Below are 8,152 nucleotides of genomic sequence, written 5' to 3'. Positions count from 1 at the left end.
AGCTCGGCGTGGCTTGTAAGTTATTTCAAATGGTAAGAGCTCAATGGCCCATTTGGCAATCCGGCCGGCGGCGTCCCGATTGTTTATAATATCATTAAGTGGTACTTCAGAAGCCACCGTGATCGAGCACTCTTGAAATTAGTGCTGCAGTTTGCGGGATGCCATAAAGACCGCATATGCTATCTTTTGATAATGCGGGTATCAGGATTTGCATGGTGTAAGGACTGTCGATGCGTAATATACTGGTTTTTGAAGTGGGAATTTATGTCCCTCTTAATCTTGTTCAACAAGCACTGCACTCACCACCTGGTGAGTTGCAGATATGTAGAGCATCGGTTCACCGACCATTGGTGCAGCCAGGATTGGGTTGCTTGCTAGCAAAGTTTTTATTTCTTCCAGTCCGGTTGTGGCAGCGTCCGTCCACATGAAGTGGTCGGTGCGGCGGAGCAGGCGATACAATGGCAATGCCTTTTCCCCTAGTCTGGAGATAAAAGGGCTCAAAGCTGCCAGGCATCTAGCTAGTTTTTGGACCTGCTTGAGATCTGTTGGTGTTGCCAACTTTGACATGGCTCGGATTTTGGCTGGGTTTTCTTCGATTCCTCTATTTGAGACAATGAACCCAAGTAGTTTTCCAGCTGGAACACCGAAAACGCATTTTTCTGGATTGAGTCGTATGTCATTTGCTCGGAGGTTGTCGAATGTAAGGCGTAAGTCATCGACCAATGATTCGACATGCTTGGTTTTAATGACCACATCATCTACATATGCCTCCACAATCTTGCCGATTTGCTTTTCCAGGCATGTTTGAATCATGCATTGATAGGTTGCGCCGGCGTTCTTGAGCCCGAAAGGCATGGTGTAGGGCCCATACGGGGTGATGAATGCCGTTGCGGCCTGGTTGGATTCTTTCATCTTAATTTGATGGTATCCGGAGTATGCATCGAGGAAACACAGTGAATCGTGTCCTGCGGTCATGTCAATAACCTGGTCAATGCGAGGTAGTGGGAAGGGGTCCTTAGGGCATGCTTTATTAAGGTCTTTGAAATCGACACACAGGCGCTAGGATTTATCCTTCTTCGGTACCATGACTAGGTTTGCTAGCCAGTATGGATGTTTGATCTCTTTGATAAACCTAGCTTCGAGTAGCTTGGCTAGCTCCTCCCCCACAGCCTGTCGTTTGGGTTCGGAAAATCGGCGCATCGTTTGCTTGACTGGTTTGTATCCTTTCAGTATATTGAGACTATGCTCGGCCAGTCTTTGTGGGATACCTGGCATATCCGAAGGGTGCCAGGCAAAGATGTCCCAGTTCTCACGCAGAAATGCACGTAATGCGGCGTCGACCGTTGGATCCAGCTGTGCCCCAATGGAAGCTATCTTCTTGGGGTCCGTCGGGTGGACTTGAAATTTGACTATTTCCTCTACTGGCTTGAAGGAAGTGGATTTGGGTCTCTTATCGAGGATTACGTCATCCCTATCCACTGTGGAATGTAGGGTGGTTAATTCTTCGGCCTCGAGGGCCTCCGATAAAGCCTTGATGGCCATAGAGGCGGTTTTGTTTTCGGCGCGGAGTGCTATGTCCGAATCACTGGCGATAGTGATAACTCCATTGGGCCCGGGCATTTTGAGCTTCATATACCCATAATGGGGTACGACTTGGCAGCGTGTGAATGCGTCTCGCCCCAGCAAGGCATGATACCCGCTGTTGAAAGGTGCCACATGGAAGAGTAACTCTTCGGACCTATAGTTCTCCGGCGTGCTGAATACCATGTCAAGTTTGATTTTCCCCGAGCATCTTGCTTCCCGACTGGGGATAATACCTTGAATGGTTGTGTTACTTTGCTCAATGCAACTCTTGTCCATTTGCATTTTATTGAGCATGTCTTCATAGATGAGGTTCAGTCTGCTGCCGCCGTCCATTAGCACTTCCATAATTGGGTTTAGGACCAAAGTGGCTGGTGCCCAGACTGAGCGGGATCTTGGTTCTTCATCGGCGTTGAAAGTGATCACCGTATCATTCCAAGGATTTACTGCTGTCACTTGACAGACTTTGGCGAGGTCGCGGAGTGCCCTTTTGTGCCGATTATTTGATGAAAAGGTCTCGAAGACCGTGAATACTTTGAGAATGTTGTCCTTCGAAGAGTAGTTCTCTGGGGTGTTGTTGGTGAGGATACCCTCGCCACTCTTGGCCACTTGCCGGAGTATCCAACATGCTCGGAGGCTATGCGGTGGTTCGGTGTTCAACGTCATGTGAATTTGACAGGGCTTGTCGAGCCATTCCTCGAGGACAGTTCTATGCCCCGTAAAGGGCTTTATTTTATTGTCCATATGATGATGATTAAGTGCTCCGCGAGGGTGCATCCTTTTTGCCCATCCGGGAGATGGCCTAAAGGCCTGTGGTTCCCGGCGGGTTGTCTGGGTTTTCCAGGCGCTTTCCATTGTGCAGTACTTCTGTACTATGTGTGCCAAATCTGCAAAGTACAGTACGCGACGGCGGTTGAGGGCAATGAGGATTTCCTCATCCGTACGATTGTTGCAAAATACTGAGATCGCGTCGTTGTCGCAACAATCTTTGATCTTGTTTTTAACCAGGAGGAATCTGGCCCAAAAGTGGTGGACTGTTTCCTGAGGCTGCTGCCGCACGTACATTAAGTCGCATATATCCGGAAGACCGGAGTTGCTTGGGGAATATTGCTTGTGGTGGGTGGGCGGGCTTAAATCCAAACCCTGACCCACTGTGAAGTACGGATTCTGAAGAATTTCCGAGGTTACAAGCCCGGGCTCCGGAGTGTCCGGTGAGTTTTTAGGCTCAACGCCCGATTCTATGTTCGGAGGACAAGAAGTGTCCTCCCGAAGGTGGGTGTCCGGCTCTCCGAGCTCGGAAATCCGAACATACTTTGTTCTCAACGTAGGAGAAGATTTATTGTCAGCTTGTTCCTCCACAATTGCCACCTGATGGGTGATCGGTGGAGATTTGATTTCTCTCTGATCGAGTTTAAGCCCAATCCGATCATAGTCGGTTGCGACCCCCAGGGCGGTGATGTGATCTAGCAGTTCATTAAGGCCGATACATCTGCCGGATCCATCTTGGCGGATTATTCAGGGCCGACGCGGAGATGATTTTTTGGTGACAGGCTGGGCTGCTTTTGGCTTAATGGCCGAACGAGCACCCATGGGGAAGCTGCCAAGCCAGAGTGTTTGCTCCAAATCTTGGGCTCCTCAGGAAGTGATACTGCCCTTGAAGACAAGGTGAGCCATCAAACCTTCTGTCGACGACACAGAGGAACTCTCAATGAGAGCACCAATGTCGGTATCAAAACCGGCCGATCTCGGGTAGGGGGTCCTTAACTGTGCGTCTAAGGATCAAAGATAACAGGAGGTAGGTGACATGATGTTTACCCAGGTTCGGGCCCTCTTAATGGAGGTAATACCCTACTTCCTGCTTGATTGACTTTGATGAGTATAGGAGTTACAAGAGTTGATCTACCTCAAGATTGTGATGGCTAAACCCTAGATGTCTAGCCTGTATGATTGTGATTGCCTCTACGGACTAAACCCTCCAGTTTATATGGACATTGGAGGGGACTAGGGTTGTACAAAGTCGGTTTACGGAGGAAGGAAACTACACATCAGGATGCCAAGCTTGTCACCCACGCGAAGGAGAGTCCCATCCGGACACGGGAGAAGGCCTTCTGTCTTGTATCTTCACGGCCCATCAGCCCAACCCATATCACATAGGCCGTCTCCCCGAGGACCCCATAATCCAGGACACCCTCATCCATCACATCATTCTCCTAATGATGTGATCTAGTTATCAAATGACAACTCATGTCTATGGTTAGGAAACCTTAACCATCTTTGATCAACGAGCTAGTCTAGTAGAGGCTCACTAGGGACACGATATTTGTTTATGTATTCACACATGTATTTAAGTTTCTGGTCAGTACAATTCTAGCATGAATAATAAACCTTTATCATGAATAAGTAAATATAATAATAATAACAACTTTATTATTGCCTCTAGGGCATATTTCCATCAGTCTCCCACTTTCACTAGAGTCAATAATCTAGTTCACATCGCCATGTGATTAATACCCATAGTTCACATCGCCATGTGACTAACACTAGAGTCAATAATCTAGTTCACATCACCATGTGATTAATACCCAAAGAGTACTAAGGTGTGATCATGTTTTGCTTGTGATAGAGGGTTAGTCAATGAGCTTACCATATTCAGATCCATATGTATTTTGCAAATTTCTATGTCTAAAATGCTCTGCATGGAGCTACTCTAGCTAATTGCTCCTACTTTCAATACGTATCCATATTGAGAATCGGAGTCATCCGGATTGGTGTCAAAGCTTGCATCGACGTAACCCTTTATGACGAACTCTTTATCAGCTCCATAACCAAGAAACATTTCCTTAGTTCTCTTTAGGTACCTAAGGATAATTTTGACCGCTGTCTAGTGACCCACTCCCGGAACACTATTGTACCCCCTTGCCAAGCTCATGGCAAGACACACAACAGGTCTGGTACACAGCATGGCATACTTTATAGAACCTATGGATGAGGCCTAGTGAATGACTTTCATTCTCTCTCTATATTCTGTCGTGGTCGATTTTGAGCCTTACTCAACTTCACACCTTCCAACATAGGCAAGAACTCTTTCTTTGACTGGTCGATTTTTGAACTTCTTCAAAACTTTGCCAAGGTATATGCTTTGTGAAAGTCCTATTAAGTGTCTCGATCTATCCCTATAGATCTTGATGCCCAATATGTAAGTAGCTTTACCGAGGTCTTTCATTGAAAAATTCTTATTCAAGTATCCTTTTATGCTATCCAGAAATTTTATATCATTTCCAATCAACAATATGTCATCCACATATAACATCAAAAATGCTACAGAGCTCCCACTCACTTTCTTGTTAATACAGGCTTCACCATAAGTCTGTATAAAACCATATGCTTTGATCACATCATCAAAGCATATATTCCAACTCCGAGATGCTTGCACCAGTCCATAGATGGATAGCTAGAGCTTGCACACTTTGTTAGCACCTTTAGGATCGACAAAACCTTCTGGTTGCATCATATACAACTCTTCTTTAAGAAACCCGATAAGGAATGCAGTTTTGACATCCATTTGCCAGATTTCGTAATCATAAAATGCGGCAATTGCTAACATGATTTGGGCAGACTTAAGCATTGCTACGGGTGAGAAAGTCTCATCGTAGTCAAGCCCTTGAACTTGTCGAAAACCGTTCGCGACAAGTTGAGCTTTGTAGATAGTGATATTACCATTAACATCTGTCTTCTTCTTGAAGATCCATTTATTTTCAATGGCCTGCCGATCATCGGGCAAGCCCACCAAAGTCCATACTTTGTTCTCATACATGGATCCTATCTCAGATTTCATGGCCTCAAGACATTTATTGGAATATGGGCTTATCATAGCTTCTTCATAGTTCGTAGGTTCGCCGTTGTCTAACAACATGACTTCTAGGACAAGATTACCATACCACTCTAGTGCAGAATGTGTTCTGGTCGACCTACGAAGTTCAGTAGTAACTTGATCCAAAGTTTCATGATCATCATCATTACCTTCCTCTCTAGTTGGTGTAGGCATCACGGTAATAGTTTTCTCTGATGTGCTACTTTCCAATTCAAGAGAATGTACAATTACCTCACAAAGTTCTACTTTCCTCCCACTCAGTTCTTTCAAGAGAAACTCCTCCTCTAGAAAGGACCCGTTCTTGGTAACAAAGATCTTGCCTTCAGATATGTGGTATAAGGTGTACCCAATAGTTTCCTTAGGGTATCCTATGAAGACGCACTTCTCTGATTTGGGTTCGAGCTTATCAGGCTGAAGCCTTCTGACATAAGCGTCACATCGCCAAACTTTATGAAACGACAGCTTAGGTTTCTTGCCAAACCATAGTTCATACGGTGTCATTTCAACGGATTTAGACGGTGCCCAATTTAACATGAATGCGACTGTCTCTAATGCATAACCCCAAAATGATAAAGGCAAATCGGTAAGAGACATCATAGAATGCCCCATATCTAATAAAGCACAATTATGATGTTCAGACACACCATTACGCTATGATGTTCCAGGTGGCGTGAGTTGTGAAACAATTCCACATTGTTTTAAATGAAGGCCAAATTCGCAACCCAAATATTCGCCTCCGCGATTAGATCATAGAAACTTTATTTTCTTGTTACGATCATTCTCCACTTTACTCTGAAATTCTTGAACTTTTCAAATGTTTCATACTTGTGTTTCATAAAGTAGATATACCCATACCTACTCAAATCATATGTGAATGTCAGAAAATAATGATACCCGCCGCGTGGCTCAACACTCGTCGGACCGCATACATCGATATGTATTATTTCCAATAAGTCATTAGCTCACTCCATTGTTCCGGAGAATGGAGTTTTGGTCATCTTGCCCATGAGGCATGGTTTGCAAGTATCAAATGATTCATAATCAAGTGATTCCAAAAGTCCATCCGCGTGGAGTTTCTTCATGTGCTTTACACCAATATGAACTAAACGGCAGTGCCACAAGTATGTTGCACTATCATTATCAACTTTGTATCATTTGGCATCAATATTATGAACATGTGTATCACTACGATCGAGATTCAATAAACCATTTACATTGGGTGTATGACCATAGAAGGTTTTATTCATGTAAATAGAACAACAATTATTCTTTGACTTAAATGATAACCTTATTTGCAATAAACACGATCTAATCATGTTCATGCTCAATGCACACACCAAATAACATTTATTTAGGCTCATCACTAATCCCAAAGGTAGAGGGAGTGTGCGATGGTGATCATATCAATCTTGGAAACACTTCCAACACACATCGTCACCTTGCCCTTAACTAGTCTCCGTTTATTCTGCAACTCCTGTTTCGAGTTTCTAATCTTAGCAACTGAACCGGTATCAAATACCTAGGGGCTACTACGAGCACCAGTAAGGTACACATCAATAATATGTATATCAAATATACCTTCGTTTACTTTGCCATCCTTCTTATCTGCCAAGTATTTGGGGCAGTTCCGCTTCCAGTGACCATTTCCTTTGGAATAGAAGCACTCAGTTTCAGGCTTGGGTCTAGCTTTGGGCTTCTTCATGGGAGTTGCAACTTGCTTGCCCTTTTGAAGTTCCCTTTCTTTCCCTTGCCCTTTTTCTTGAAACTAGTGGTATTATTAACCATCAACACTTTATTCTCTTTCTTGATTTCTACCCAGTCCGCATTATTGCTACCATCATCTTTCAACTTAGTTTTCTCTAGGAACGCATTAAAATACAAGGGAACAGTAGCACGGGCCATTGATCTAGAACATAGATATGCAAAAACTATTAAGACTAAGTTCATGATAAATTAAGTTCAATTAATCAAATTACTAATGAACTCCCACTTAAATTAACATACCTCAAGTTATCTAAGTGATACATGATCCAAATCAACTAACCCATGTCCGATCATCACGTGAGATGGGGTAGTCATCAATGGTGAACATTGATACGTCTCCAACGTATCTACTTTTCCAAACACCTTTACCCTTGTTTTGGACTCTAACTTGCATGATTTGAATCAAACTAACCTGGAGTGACGCTGTTTTCAGCAGAATTGCCATGGTGTTATTTTTGTGCAGAAATAAAAGTTCTCAGAATGACCTGAAACTCCATGGAGTCACGTTTTGGAATTAATAAAAAAATATTGGCGAAAGAATCAACAAAAGGGGGCCCAACCCCTGTCCACGAGGGTGTAGGGCGCCCACTAGGGCGCGCCCCCTGCCTCGTGGGTCCCCTGGACCTCCACCGACCTCAACTCCAACTCTATATATTCACGTTTGGGGAGAAAAAAAATCAGAGAGAAGGATTCATCGCGTTTTACGATACGGAGCCGCCGCCAAGCCCTATTCTTCCTCGGGAGGGATGATCTGGAGTCTACTCGGGGCTCTGGAGAGGAGAATCCATCGCCATCGTCATCATCAACCATCCTCCATCACCAATTTCATGATGCTCGCCGTCGTGTGTGAGTAATTCCATCATAGGCTTGCTGGATGGTGATGGGTATGATGAGATTTACCATGTAATCGAGTTAGTTTTGTTAGGGTTTGATCCC

The sequence above is a fragment of the Triticum dicoccoides genome, chromosome 1B, assembly GCF_002162155.2.
Source record: "Triticum dicoccoides isolate Atlit2015 ecotype Zavitan chromosome 1B, WEW_v2.0, whole genome shotgun sequence".
In the NCBI taxonomy this organism is placed as follows: domain Eukaryota; kingdom Viridiplantae; phylum Streptophyta; class Magnoliopsida; order Poales; family Poaceae; genus Triticum; species Triticum dicoccoides.
This window is presented reverse-complemented; position numbering follows the sequence as displayed.